Below are 15,342 nucleotides of genomic sequence, written 5' to 3'. Positions count from 1 at the left end.
CCATTCTCTGTGTCTAGGGATAATAGAGGGAGGCTAGAAAAATAACTGAAGCAGACACTGAGGGAGAGAGAAAGATGGTGTTGGGGAGCAGACAATATCTGGGAGAGGGAAAGCAGAGGGACATCCCAGATCATTTCTCCTCTCTCCAGGCCCAGAAAGCAGCTGCAATAAGGTCCTCTTCTACCTCTTTCCAGGCCTGTGTGGAGTACATTTCATTGCATTCTTCACCTCTTCTTCCAAAGCCTGGTGGTGCAGGAATGGAAAGGGGAGGAGAAGTGAGTGGACTCCTCCTGAGCCATTTTTCACAGATGGGGAGGAGGGAGCAGTGCCACCCTGAACTGCTGGATGTTTTCCTCCTCCCTCACTCCTCTTATGAGAATGATGTTAGCCTCTCCTGCTTCCCCCCTTACCTACCCCCCTCAGGAGCTGAGAGGAGTTTGGGGTATGTGTGGAATGAGAGCTGTGCCTGAGTCATACCCAGGAGGCAGAGAAGTGGGGAGGGCAGCCAATCCTGGGGGATTTCCCCCATGCCAGGATGGAAATCGTGTGAGAGTAGGAGTTTTATGGCTGGAGACTGGCTTGAGCAAGGGGCCAAAATCACATTACTTGTGATTCAAAGGTTAGCAACGCTGCATCCGGTAGGTTAGACCACTTTTAGTCAGAAGAGACTGCCGCCTGCAAAAAACAAAGGGGACCCACTCCCTACTTGACCAATCAGTGGCATGTATTTTACTGAGGGGATGTCATATATATTGCTGGTTACAGATTGTGCTACTTAGATTGTAAGCTCTTCAAGGTGGAATCTCTTTGTTATATGTTTCTATTATGCCTAGTATGTATCCCAGATCCATGAGTGGGGCAGCTAAGCACTATCACAGTACAATGATGAACAACAGCATCACAGATTAAGGTAGAACAATTTAAGGGTAATGTGTTAAAATTTTGGCATCACGTCAATATCATTTCAGCTGGAGCAAGTTTCAGCTGGAGCGGGTTTATACTGTCATCAGTATTCCTCAGTATTACATGTATTGAGTCAGAGGGGAATGTTTGTGAACTCAAAACATACTATTCACAAAGGGGAAAATATGCAGACTTGCCTAATGTGCTCCTGCTTATAATTGTCTCCTAGCTACTGCTTTCCTTTCATTAGGTTATCAAAGGAAAGAGCCATAAGAGAGGGGAATGGAACAAATTAGAAATGTGGCCATTACTGATCAATTCTGTAAGATCCACTGCAATCAATTAGAGCATTGCTTAGCAAACTGTTTGTGGCAAACTGGAGCCATAGGGATGGGGGAACCAGCTTAAAGGAGCGGTAGTATATACAGGATAGCTTTAACCTTTGCAGAGCTGAGGAGGAGTCCCTTTGTCATAAACTTTGTGGATCTCTGAGCCTGGAAGGCCTGTCTCCCTGCAAAATTTCCAGTCTCCCAAACCTTCTCTGACTTGAGGAATGCTTCCTAGGGTACTCTGTAAAGAGAATTTGGAGGAACCTTCTGCCTCCTATAGGTCTGACTCACATTTACACCAGGGCAAAATGGGTGTTAAATGGTACCATTCTGATCTGATAGTATTTTACATCCACTGTGCAATCACCTCACCTTGGTGTAAATGACTACACAAAGTGCAGGGCTATGGAGAATCAGGACCTATATTTCTTGGTCCAAAGAATTCTATGTCATGTAATAGATGAAAGAAATCCTTAAAAAGCAAATGCAGAAGTAAAGAGAACTGCTGTCACTTCCATATAGCTATTCCAGTGTGGATTAAGTAAAAGCGCAACTATTACTTTCTCCTTTCTGAGGCACAGTACAGAGTAGAAAGAGACTCCGGCATTTCTCATATATTTATTAGAATATTAATTGTTTGATAATCATTTCTGAGCATAAAAGTGTTTGCTCACATTCATCTATACATTGAAAATATTGACAACTTTTATATTATATTTGTATTAGAATGCTAGGGTTAACCAGTTTGATTCCCTCCAGTGAATGGGAGAAAATGAAAGATTTTAAAAAATGCTTTAGGTTGAGAAAGCTGGTGAAAAACGCAGTCCCCTCACCAAGTAAAATATTTATTCACCAAAACCAAATATGATTGAATGGTGTTTGGTTGGTTGGTTTGTGTTTTCTTTTGTTTTTGGGGTTTTTTTTGGGGGGAGGAGAATGTTGTCTGCTTTTTCATTTTCTAATTCACCAAGAAGCCACTGCAAAAAACTGACCCAGTTATTAGGATTTGGATTGAATTGGACAGATGAATGGAGGGATAGATATAAAGGTAGATATGCAAAAAGATTAGCTACACAATGATATGAACTTTTTTTTATACACAGGACTCTAAGAAAAAATCCTCTATTGATTGAGGACTCTGCCTGAAAACTCTTTTTATGATTAAGGATTTAGATGTAAGAGTATATTAATGTTTGTTATTTGGTCTGATAAAATGATTTATGCAGCTATAATATAAAGTGATAAAGCAGCAGTCTAAGGATCACCACACTCCCTTGAACTATAGGTTCAAATCCTGACAGGACTGACTTAGCCCTTACTCCTTCTGAGGTGACAGACTAAACTGGCATGCAATTTAATATATTTTGGTCTTTTATGAGACCTTAAAGCTGCAGCCCTGTCTTTACTATGTGGATTTCAAAGATCTCATAAGCCCTTTCCTAAGATTAATGGTTTACCCCAATTTCCTTGCCCAAAACTTTTTCTTCTTTTACTTAAGTTATATTATGCTCCATGTGTCTCCTGTTTTCCTCTCCAGCTGTTATGTATTTCAGCAGTGGTGTGTTATACATGCTGAAAAGCATTTTGGCAGGAAATATGCTTTATAAATGTAAATTAAACCCCCCCCCAAACCCTTAATTTTAAGATAAAGGGACTGATTCTAATTCTCATTAATATCCATTTACACTTCTCTAGCATTTTAAAGGGGCCTTAAAAGAAATGAGACTCAATGAGGGCCAAAGAGTTTATCTTCATTATATTGTATTGTGTAACATCTCTAGAAAGATGTGTAAAACTTAAATAAACTAAACAAAAGTACATGCATCAAAGGTGAACTCAATTTTAAATGTGATTCCTATTTATTCTATTCCCATCATCTGCTCCCCTAGGTAACTGATAAACTTATTAAGCATTTCTCCCACCAGGGGTTATATCAGTTTAGATAGGTCAAATTGCTTTTTTCCTCTCAAAAATAAATTAAATAACTTTACAGTTGCAGCAAAAGACTCTGTGAAATATATACTGTAGGTGACCTAGCTGACCAAACCTGACTTATCTGAAGGTTGTAACTACTATCAAATGCTGTTGTAATTCATTGAAGCAAATGTTTTGTCTGTACTCCAATTTATTTTCTCTAACTGGAAACTATATGTGAAAGGGCAGACTTCTTGCTTTTTGAAGGAAATTGGTGGTAAGTGATTTCCTCTCAAGTGCCATATACAGTTTTCACTATTTGTGGAAGCCAAAAATTAAGAAACATTCTTAAGTGTGTTTTTTTTTTTTATTCTATTCATCCCCTTGGGATTGGGAATACAAAAGCTATGCTGTTCAATTCTGCTGTCAGTTACAGGTGTGACTGCTATTGAGGTCACCCAGTAACATCGCTAGAAGGCACACCTCTTTTTTACCTCATTCCTGAGGATGAATCCAGGATACCTGCACCCTTTCCTCCTACTAGTGTACCAGTGCAGGAGCCGACATGGTTCACCCTATAGGAATTACTAAATTAGGTGGATGATGGATAGAGTTAGGTTAGATATTTGAAAATATTAATGAGACACAGGAGGAAGGGTGTGAAACTGCAGTCTATGATAGTGATGATAAATTACAGCTGAGGGATAGGGGTGGTTTGGGGTTTTTGTTGTTGTTTCAATAAGAGGAATTGTTGAGGCAGTTTAGACTGAAGTATTAAGGGACAAAGGTCAAGTGTTTTTATAGGAAATCTTTACTAAAGAAAGCCCTGAAATCTTATAAGAGACACTAAAGATAGTTAATCCCAGCAGGCTAGGAGTCGCATTTAGAAGTTTATCACAGATCAGTAGGAATAGAATAGAAGTTGTATTGTAGAGAATCTATTTTCTAAAATTAGTTATGTCTTTGAGTCAACTAGCCATTTTGGACTAAATATGAGCCAATGAAGATATGCTAAATAAAACACCTAGTGAGGATGATTTGGGAAATAGTGATCACAGTTCAATACAGTTCTCAATTTTAACCAGTGGAAAAATTTGGGGTGCACAAAAAGATTTAATTAAATTTCTTTAAAAGGTTAAATTTGAGGGTTAACTGAAGTTAAATGAACTGGCAACATTAGCAGGCATTTAAATGGTAAAGTGATAGCAGAGTTGATTCAAGAGGAGTGTTTCCTGCCACACAAAACTGAACTGACCTTCAAGACCAGTGTGAACATGTGATAAGTAGTTAAAGTTAATTGCCAGTAAAATCAAAGCTCTTTAGTCACAGCAATCAAAATATTGTAGCATTGTTAATTTTTATAGGATGTAAAGAATGTATTCACAAACAGGAAAAATGAATAATTTAGCTAAGCTTATTTAGAAAAGCAATAAGAGATTCATTAACTTTATTGGACAAAAAAAGAAGGTGAGACCATTAAATGAGTACTAAAGTAAGGAATTATTGGTTACTGAAAAATGATCTGGCAAAAAACTAAATGTTTCCTTCACATCTGTTATTTAATCTTCAGAATAGTCACAATACAGCCATAGAGGAGGTAAATGGCATCAGATAAGTCTGACTGCACTTTTAATAACAAATTGGTCTATAGTTTATTTATTTCAATTTGTAAACATGCCAACAGGCACCCATCCAGCAGACTGAAATATAATTCACTTGAGGATGGCCCAGATTCTGCCCCCATTATTCATGTTAAGTAGTATCTCCCTCTGGGAGAAGTTGCATTTCTTTCCTCATGCAGTAAGGCACTACTCAGCTTGGCAGAATCTGACCCTACAGGTTTAAACTTTAACTTTCACATTGAATGTATCTTGGCTGCTACTGTGATTAATGGGGCTTTTTTTTTTTGAAGTCACTTTCACTGCCCCACCATGTTCCTTATTATTGAGTTATAATTTGTGGGTAGAGTTAACACAGTAGGAAGATAGTCTGGAAGACAACTAGCCCAGATGGCTTTTCATGCTGGTGAACTGCGGAGTAATTTCCATCTTCTTGAGTGTTTTTGTAACATATCTAACAAGAGTGCTGAACTAATTATCGTCATGAACCACAAAATAAATACATATGATGTAATAGGTTTCTTTTGTAAAAGTAGGCTGTTCACTAAAAATCATCCATTTGTAATTTCAGTATGGCACGTTGTTCTCTTCGATAATCCTGGTATTCTGGTAACAATGGATTTTTTTTTTAATATAATGTGAACTGACTGCTCATGAAATTGCCAGACTATGTGATCCCTGTAGGGATGGGTGGGGCCAAAGGGGCTCCTCCCTCAACAAACACATTTAACCACACCTCGACAAAAGGTAGGGAGAGGCAAGCTATAGAGGAGCAAGGAACAATTAATTATGGGGGACAAAGTATGCAAGAACCGGAGTGCAGGTCATAGGGTCAGAATGATGGAACCAGAGGAGGCCACCAAGCAGAGAACTCTGGATAATGCCCACTGTTTGGAGACAGACTCTAAGAAATCAGTGGACAATGCTTAAAGGAACTCTGCCCGCATGTGTGATTTAAGGAATGAAGCATGCTCCATGGTTTCCTCTCCGAGTTACTGCAGAAATGGCAGGTGGCAGGAGATTGTAAACCATACCTCACAGCTATGTGAAGGTGGCACCCACTTATGTCCCAAGCAGGCTTTGTAAGCAACATGGAATGAAAGCTGGCCTATGTGAATTAATTGCAAGCAACTAGGAGAGCTCATAGGACAGGGACCTAATGTCAAGCTTCAGAGGACTCCTTCCCAGGATCTGCAAGGAACTGGATAGTCTTCACCTCCTCAAGCACACAGAGAGGAACATGTGGGGGAGCAGCCCCATGCACAGGGTGATCATTGCAGGGTCTACCCAACCCTGCCAGCTATAGTCCAGGAGCTCTCTGACTGGTGACACCCACTAGAACCAACCTCCAGTGCACTGAGGGAACCTCCATAGCTGTGCACATAGATGGGGATTGTACAACAGGTGTACTGGGATATGCAAAAATGGGTAGGGGTAAGGAGGAAATGGAAATACAAATGTGACAAGGAAAAGGGGAGATGGGATTGGGGCAACCTGTCCTCTAAAGGTTAAAAGGTCTCCCAAGGCAGATGTCACAGTTAGAGAGTTAGCTGTACCTCAACCCATCTCTGGTCTTTCCTGAGAGTACCTTTTCAAGTGACAGGCCCTGCACCTCCACTCTTCTCAGGATGAATTCTGTGCTGCTCCCACTCACAGACCAGGTCTGCAGGATGCAGCATCCATGATTACTGATGAGGTTTCCTCAGCAGATCCAACTGGGTTTGGCACCTGCAAGAGACTTCCTTTCAGGAGCTATGACCAGTAGAACAGCTTATTTAAGACAAAGTATTGCTTATTTATCCAAAGGAACATAACAAAGAAGCTTATGTACATCTTGTTTTATCTAAAGCTTAGCACTTCCCTCAAAGGTTAGGCAGGCACAACTCATCCAGGTACCCCTACTTCTGGAGACCGGTATTCCGCCTACTTTCCTGCAGACACTGCGTCCCATGAGCTTAGGTTTTTGGTCCAGGTTTTCCACCTAAAGGCCCCCTTCCCTGTCAGAAGCTAGAGGTTCAGCTTGATCAGAGGCAAAACACTGAAGTAATTGAACACCTGTATTGTCCATTAAGTACCAGTAACTGGGTTATCTAAAGCCTTTGGCTGCCTTCCTGTGAACATGGTGAGAGCTCCTACAGGAGTTAACCTTTGAACCCATGTATCAGACAGCAAAACAACTATCAAACAGAGGTGCACATGGTATTCATAAAAATAACATAGCTATCTCCCAAGTTCTTCACTGTAGGTAGAGACTGGGAGAGGAGATGGACAAGGGGAGGTCGGGACTGAAAAAGGGAAGGGAAAGGAGAAAGTAAAAAACATAACAGGGAAGAGACAAACAACACAAAAAATAAGTACAACAAAAGAAAAAGATCAAATAAAAAAGGGAAGGGAAAATGAAGTAAAGGACAGTTCAGGGTGGCCAGATCATGGTAGGGTGGAGAGAGAAATCCACGCTTCTCCGTTTAGGAGCAGCAACAGCACTGCACCCACTTTAAGCAGGGAAGATGGCCAACCGAGGAGGGTCCTTCCAGGAAGCAAAAGGTGACAGAATGACAGCCATAGAAGCTGAAGCCTTCAGTTTCATACCTTCATAGATACTAGGGTCAAAAAAATCCAATCATTTGTACTATGTAGAATGACCTACATTTTGCACAGCTGCTCATTAAATCATTCCCACTAACGTCATAGACTTCAATATCAGTACTGATGTTGCCTTGACCACTTCCCTTGGTTATTTATTTCAAGGTTAATTGCTTTTACTGTTCCCCCCCCCCAAACATACTTCTAAATTAAGGAGACATAATAGCATACTCTGTGTATCATTAATCTGAACATGTAATATTCAAAAAGGCTTAGTGTTTCCTTTATCTTTTGAAATTCTTGTGAAAGAATAGTGTTCATTTTGGGTCAGAGTTAAGGTTATATTGAAACATGCATTATTTACAGTTTATAAGAATAATTTTTTTTATTATGAGGACAATGTAAATTTTGTAATGAATTTATTTCTTGGCATTTAAGCACTGTGTTTTATTAATGATCTGACAGGTCAGTTCAGTGTTTTGACTCAGAATCCTTAAATGTATTTTCTGTCATTTTTGTTTTGGAATAAATATGAGATGTACCCCACTATTTACTGAATTATGTTCCTTTTTTAATTACAGTGCATCTTTGAGGATAACTGCTTCTTTGAGCTTGCCTCTGTATGGACATATATTTAGACAGCTGGTAGATACTGAAAAGCAGTTGCAAAATTATGCTAGACTGAATCTTGTAGCTATGAAGGATACATAGTTCTTTGACCCCTTTCTTTTGGAAAATGAATGGATATCTTGGGTTGTACCTGCCTCTCACCAGACACTGCTGAGTGGCTTGGTCATTAAAAAAAATTGCTTAATGACTAACAGTTTTTCTTTTCTGGACAGATGGCAAATGTATCTCAGAACATAGGAGACAGGGCTTGGCTGGGAAAGCTTAGTACCATTTTTAGTCTGAGGAATCATGGATTTGCTTTGGAAGGTGGGTGGTGGGATGGGGCAGAAGCTCACTGTGAATGGGATGTGGGACAGAAGTATAAGAGGGGCAATGAGGGGAGCTACTTGAGATGGCTTCAGATTGGGGAGAACCAATGGTTCCTACCTGCTCACTGATCTGATCCCAGGTACCACCATGGCCACTCCAGCCCCTTTGGGTCTTGCTCTCACCTCTGCCCCCTCCCACCACATGTGAAAGTTTACATAAGGGTAGAGTCTCCACAGTATTTCCATTGCAGGTATGTTACCACCCCATTCTCTCCTGGTTCCACCACCCATGCTCCAAGGGGTTGGCTTTTATAGGGAAAGAGGATGCTGTGCAACTAGCAAGAACTATGAAGCAATGCATTGACTTCAATGGGCTTTAAGCACAGGCTTAAAGTTAAGCAGATGGTTCAAGAGCTGTGCTGAATTGGGGCCCTCATCATTAGTGAGCAGCTTCCATTTACAAGCTCAATGCACTTAATTCCCCAAAGATTTACACTATGCTGAAAATGTTCACCTTGCTCTCTTACCTGGTAATAGCTCTGATGCTATCTGTGAACAAACCCTCTCAGTCCATTTGCCATAGTTCTGAAACACAGGACAATGTGAACAAAACATCTGGAAACAAAATAAAATACAGTTTAAAATATAAGGTGGTTTGAACTGATTAACTGTGTTTGGTAATCACTAATATTTATTACTAACCCTCCAGCTGTCACCTAACATAAACATGTTCTCAAAAAGAATCATTTCACTGTCAGTAAATTCAGTTACAGCTCAGTGGGTGTAACTAATATTTACCAATGATATCCGGGGGGGAAATAAAACAGGTTTATAGTTAATGATGTATCCTCCTATGGTGGCAATGGCCAAAAATAATCCATGAGAGAAACTGGGAAGTACAGAAATCAGACTTGGGACTTAACAGAATCTTGCCATTAAAAGAAAAATCAATGGAAAAATAGCTAGTTTTATTTTAGGTGTGTTTGCTGTCCTAACAATCTATATAAAACAATTCTGATAACTAAAGATATTTTTAAAGATTTCTTTACTTATTTTATTTCTTTATCTTAATCTTCTCATTAGCTTGTCATTTTATAGACAAACATGAAAAAGCTTTTTATAATGCTTATTATATTCAGGGCCATATTCTGATTTCTACTACCATGAATGGAAAGAAACCAAACTCAATGCAACCTGCCAGGCCAGATGGCAGAGATGGTGGTATGTCCCCTCTGCAGGGATATGGATCTGTGACCAGGAATGGGAGCATGCAAGGATGGGGAAAGGATGCACATCATTCATTACAAGGCCTCTGGAAACTTCATTGAAAAATTAATGCAACCTGAGGTGGCCCCAGGCCATGTTAAGCAGCTGCTGCCTGGGAATTACCTGGAAGCATGTTTCCTTTGAAGCTGACCTGTCAGAGAGCTGTGGGATGGTGAAGGCAAAGGGAGTACAAATGGGACTCAAGGTTTCTGGGACTACTGTACAATCTTTGCCCCATTCTGCAAAGGTGTAGAAGAGAGTTTAGAAAGCCTCTCCATTATAAGCTTGAGCTAAACCCTATTGAAATCAATGGAATGACTCCCACAATAGATTTTTCAAACAATTAAATGGATCATGGATAAATTTGTGCAATTAAAAGGGGAGACTCCTGTTTGTGAAGCGTATATTAAAACTCCGCACTCTAGCCAGTGAATCTGTCAGTAGCCTACCATTTCGAGAAAAGATTGCTCAGGCAAGGGCTGTGTGAACCAGCAAGGAAAAAGTGTTTGTTTTTTAATTCCCTAAACCAGTTTATCTGCTACATTTCCATAGCCTTCTCCCTCTCCCAGAGATATTTACATCTTCCTTAGCTTCCTCAAGTCTGCCTCTTAACAGTGGCTCTGATCCTGAAAGTTGTTCCATGCAGGTGGACTTCAGTAGGACTTTTTATGGGAGCAAGGGTCTGCCCGTGTGGAAAAACTGGCAGGATTATGCTCTTCGTGATCATGCTTATCCATTCTGGGAACAGAAACAACATCATGTGACTTACATGATCACCCCCACCAACCAGAACAGCTCAAATTTCATATAATGAACATCAGATACCTGCAGCAAACTGATCAAAATTGACCCAGACAGTAAGCCTTCTTCCTTCCCTTTTACAAACATAGGTGCTGGAACTAGGGGTGTTAGGGGTATGGCAGCAGCTCCTGGCTTGAAGTGGTTTCCATCATAGAGCGTTTACAGTTTGGGTCAATGGTTCTCAGCACCCCCACTATACAAATTGTTCCAGGGCCCCTGACTACAAATAACTTGCAAAACACAGTAAGTTTTAAATAAATGTGAGAAAATCCTGATCTGTTCATAGCCATTCTGCAACGAGAAAAAGTGACTGAATTTGTTGATATTATTTGCTGAGGTTACTTGTTCAGCAATCATCACAACCACTGCTGCTAGTTTTTCAAATCAAATGGCTTTGACAGATACTGCTCCCTTTTATTTAAACACTCAACTAATGCTCTAGACACTTGAAACAAATTAGTCTCTTTTCAATCAGTTCATTTTTGTAGCTTACCAATTTTGATCATACCCATTTAACGTTTTATTATGCTTCAGTATAGCAGTTTGTTGCTTTGCAAAAAGCACTTTGCTAAATAAATAATAATAATGTCTGGGAAAACTATTTCATTCAGATCAGTTAAAATTATTTTAAATGTCCCCTTGATACAAAGATCACACAATTATATACTTCACTGAAGTGAATCTGAGAAAATGTGAAACGTCATCCCTTTTTCACACAACAATGAAATATCTGATAAAAATCAAGGTTTGCTATGAGATAGAATGTCAACAGAAGAAAAAAATCCTAGAAGCTATAGAAAATAAACAAAGTCATTAATCAGGGTCTCTTGACAGTAGCAGAAAAGTTGATTGGATCCTACCATGTCCTCTGCCACCAAGCAGCTATTGCTGTTCAGCACAAGACAGACAATAAAACTTCCTGATTTCTGAGTTACACTTGCCTTAGTTATGGCCCAGATTGTGAGCAACCACTGGACCAGCAAGAAGTCAACTACCTTTCTTCTTGTCAACTGTGCAGCTCACAGAAACCAACCCTGTACTCTGGGGAATGTATGGTCCCACTCCTCTTCGCAGGGCTCAGAAGAGAAAGAGGAGAATTGTGAAGAGGGAGAGGGGGTCAGGGCCCAATTTCCCACCATCCCCTATTTCCCTCATCTTTGCATTCTCCCTCAGAGTGAGGCTGGTGCACCAAGGGAAAGCAATCTGCTCCATTTTAATGAAGAGAGCAGATTTGTCATCCTCCAAGCTCAAAAGCAGCCCCAGAGAGGTTGTATTTATCTAAGCCCTTCTGTTCTCCTCCTGGAGCAGTGTGGCCCTACATAGGGCTGTGGCTTAAAAGCCACAATCTAGTTCAATATGTATATAAGATCCAGTAAAGCTTTCAATTACAACATTCAGCATGTGTGATAGCAGAACATGTAATCTATTTACACAGCTGTGGGGACCTTGTGTAGCCAAGAAAAATAACTTCTTTCTGTGGCTTCTAGGTTTCTTTTCTCATCCTCTCTACTACCATAAGCAAGCCACCATCCCAGCAGTTGATAAAAGGGGATTCAAAACTACTGCATTTGACTCTCCTTTTTCTTCCATCAGTGATCAATGTCTACAGTATGTCTAATCCCCATTTTAGGCCACCCATCACAAAGATATTGCAATGATGGTATAATTCCACTCTTCCCAAATCCATCACATTCCCAGATCATTTTACCTATTAGATCTTTGGCAGGTATCCATTTATATACAATCATGTTAATGTACAACATTTAACTTGTTTCATCTGAGAGATCACACAAAGGGCTTGATTCTGATCTCACTTATGAAGTGTATATCCATCTACATACTCATCTACCTACTCTGCTGTAGTATCTAGGCATTTCACAAACTGTAATGAATTTATCTTCAGATATTATTCCTGTTTTATAGATGAGAAACTGAGGCACGGGAGAATTAAATGACTTGTCCAAGGTTACATGGGAAGTCCTTGTCAAAGCTGGGAATTTAACACAGATCATTTGAGTTCCAACACGATGCTTAGTTAATTATTATTGTTGTTTATTATCTATTGTATCAACCACAAGACCAACCTCCCTTAATGGAGTTACACTGGCATAAAACCAGCGTGAGATCAGAATCAAGCCCAGCATTTTTACTTTCTCACCTGTTCACTTATACAATATCCACTACATTATCCAAGAACAGCCACAAGACACAGACAAAAGGTACCAGGTTTTATTTCAGCAAGCTGTAGAGGCTAACCACCAGAGACATGCTAGAAGACACAAAAAGCACTTCTACCAATAATGATTATTCACCCTCTGCTAGTTTGCTTCTAACAACCATCACCACAGCAACAGTATAACTCCACACAGGCATCTGACATATAGACGACATCATCATTAATCTACCAAGGTTCATACGAAAGTGAAAATACGGGGTGCCAAAGTGAAACTATAAAAAATGGTGTTTTGGTGAACATACATTCGTGGAAGGAAACACTCAAGGTATTTTCTAACAAATTGTGATTTTTGGACTCCCTTTTCATAATAATCCCTTGCAGGTTTGAAACAGAATTATATCTTAGTTGTGACTGGTTAACTCTTATGAATTTTGAAGTTCAAATTCAATAATTTGGGATGGGCTATTTATGTATACACTTTGAGTTTAAAATGTTGGAATGAGGAGACCAGGTGGAGCTATGTGGATATATACCATTTGAAGATCAGACTGCAAAACTGGGATGGGAGTGCTTAATGACAGAGTATTAAGCAACTAAGGGGAGACTGCAATAATACATCAATATTCTGGCTGAATAATGAGGTAAACTACTTGGTTCTAAAAGGAATCCTATTCTATTTAGGTCTGGATATTACAAAAAACAACAACAACGAAGTTTGTCAAGTCAGCCATGGCCAATAAGATGGTGGTCATTATATGGGATATTCAGTATTGAAGGTTTAAAGCAGTGGTTTTCAAACTTTTTTTTCGGGCAATCCAGTTAAACATTGTTGATGCCCGTGACCTAATGGAGCTGGGGATGAGTGGTTTGGGGTATGGGAGGGGCTCAGGGCTGGGGCAGAGGGTAGGGTGCAGGAGGGGGGGGGCTCTGGACTGGAGATGCAGGCTCTGGGCTGTGGCTGGGGATGAGGGGTTTGGGGTGCAGGAGGGGGCTCCAGGTTTGGGGGGGCTCAGGGCTAGGGCAGGGGATTGAGGTTTGGGAGTGCTCTGGGCTGGGGGTGCAGGTGCTGGGGTGGGGCCAGTGATGAGAGGTTTGGGGTGCAGGAAGGGCTCTGGGTTTGAGGAGGGGAGATCAGGCCTGGGGCATCAGATTGGGGCATTGTGTTGGGGAGCAGGCTTACCTCTGGCAGCTCCCAGTCAGCGGCGCAGCTGGAGTGCGGAGGCAGGCTTTCCGCCTGTCCTGGCACCGCAGACCACACTGCGTCCCGGAAGTGGCCAGCAGCAGGTCCGGCTCCTAGATGGAGGTGTGCAAACGGCTCTGTGCAACTCTTGCCTACAGTTACTGCCTCTTCCCCCCTAGCTCCCAGCCAATGGGCGTGCAGAGCTGGTGCTTTGGGCGAGGGCAGTGCATGGAGCCATTGAGCCTTCCCTCACCCCCCTCTGGCATAGGAGCTGGACCTACTGCTGGCCGCTTCCGGGGCACAGCGTGGTGTCAGAACAGGTAGGGACTAGCCAGTCTCAGCCAGGCAGCACCGCTGATGGGACTTTTAACTGCCCGGTTGGCGGTGCTGACCGGAGCCAGTGCCATATATTCCGCAACCCAGTACTGGGTCAAAACCCACAGTTTGAAAACCACTGATTTAAAGCAGCCTAAACTTGGAGCCTCTTTAGGGTCTCCAAATCTCTGAGAACCTGGAGAAAAATTGTAGCTATGGGTCAAGGTTTTTAAAAAAATGACTAGTGACTTTAGGTACTGTGATTTTGGGGTGCCCAAGTTGAGACTCCTTAAAAGTGCCTGATTTTCTGGAGGTGGGTACTCAGCAGTTCCTGAAAATCACTCAAAAAGAAAAGGAGTACTTGTGGCACCTTAGAGACTAACAAATTTATTAGAGCATAAGCTTTCGTGAGCTACAGCTCACTTCATCGGATGCATTTGGTGACTAACGTGGCTGCTACTCTGAAACCTGAAAATCACTCGTCATTTATAAAAAACTTGACCATTAATAAATATGAATGCATCAAATGCCGGTTTTTTTGTTAGTTGGAAATGCATTATTAATGTCTTCCTCAAATTATTTGGGCTTACCTAAAACATTGTCAGATTGCTTCCTTCTGTCTGAAACAAATGTGAACTCTTATATATTTCAGTGTCCTCACAAGGCATCATATTGACAAAGGTATACATACTGTATCTTCAGGTGACCTTCCTTATAAAGAACATAAATCAGTCAGCATAGTTGCAGAATCAGACATAGTACTCTTAAAGTCTAAAACCACCAGTATTGTTTTATGGATCAGTGTTTATTTGTGTGTTTTTGTTTGTTAGTTAATTTATGGGGGTTTTGTTTTATTCCAGGATTCCAGTTTTTACTACTCCAAATCCATTTATATCTTTCTCCTATCTGCATCAGGCTTTTCTGGTTCAATATATTATATCTATATATGGATATAGATATACTATAGAGACTACACAGGCATAATTATGTCGGCATAGCCTTGTAGGGTAAGCATAGCGTACACCAAAAGAAGAGGTATTTCCATCAGTGTAGGAACACCACCTCCCCATACAAAGTTACCTGTTGACAGAAGTCCTGCGCTGTTGACAAAGCTGTGTCTACTATGGGGGTTATGTTGACATAACTACATCAGTCTGAGGTGTGGCTTTTTTCACATCCTGACTGATGTAGCTATGCCAATATAACTTTTCTGTGTAGACCAGGCCCCACTCTCTCTCCCCCAGCTCTCAGATTATTTTACAAAAAGGGAAGTTGGAGTGATTAGTGACCCCTATATTTAGATTGCCTAACACTTTCC

General features: G+C 40.8%; 1 long non-coding RNA gene across 1 annotated transcript; it reads right to left on the bottom strand.

Annotated features, from left to right (window-relative positions):
* Positions 1–730: 730 nt before the first annotated feature.
* On the bottom strand, positions 731–14,635 carry LOC122455888. The gene is made up of 3 exons (XR_006274394.1): positions 14,615–14,635; positions 8,814–8,871; positions 731–6,493 (listed from the first exon to the last, which is right to left on the bottom strand). It is a non-coding gene; the product is annotated as an uncharacterized LOC122455888 (long non-coding RNA).
* Positions 14,636–15,342: the final 707 nt, after the last annotated feature.

This window comes from Dermochelys coriacea, chromosome 1, assembly GCF_009764565.3.
Source record: "Dermochelys coriacea isolate rDerCor1 chromosome 1, rDerCor1.pri.v4, whole genome shotgun sequence".
Classification (NCBI taxonomy): domain Eukaryota; kingdom Metazoa; phylum Chordata; order Testudines; family Dermochelyidae; genus Dermochelys; species Dermochelys coriacea.
The sequence above is the reverse complement of the archived record's forward strand: the minus strand, read 5'-3'. Positions and strand labels throughout refer to the sequence as shown.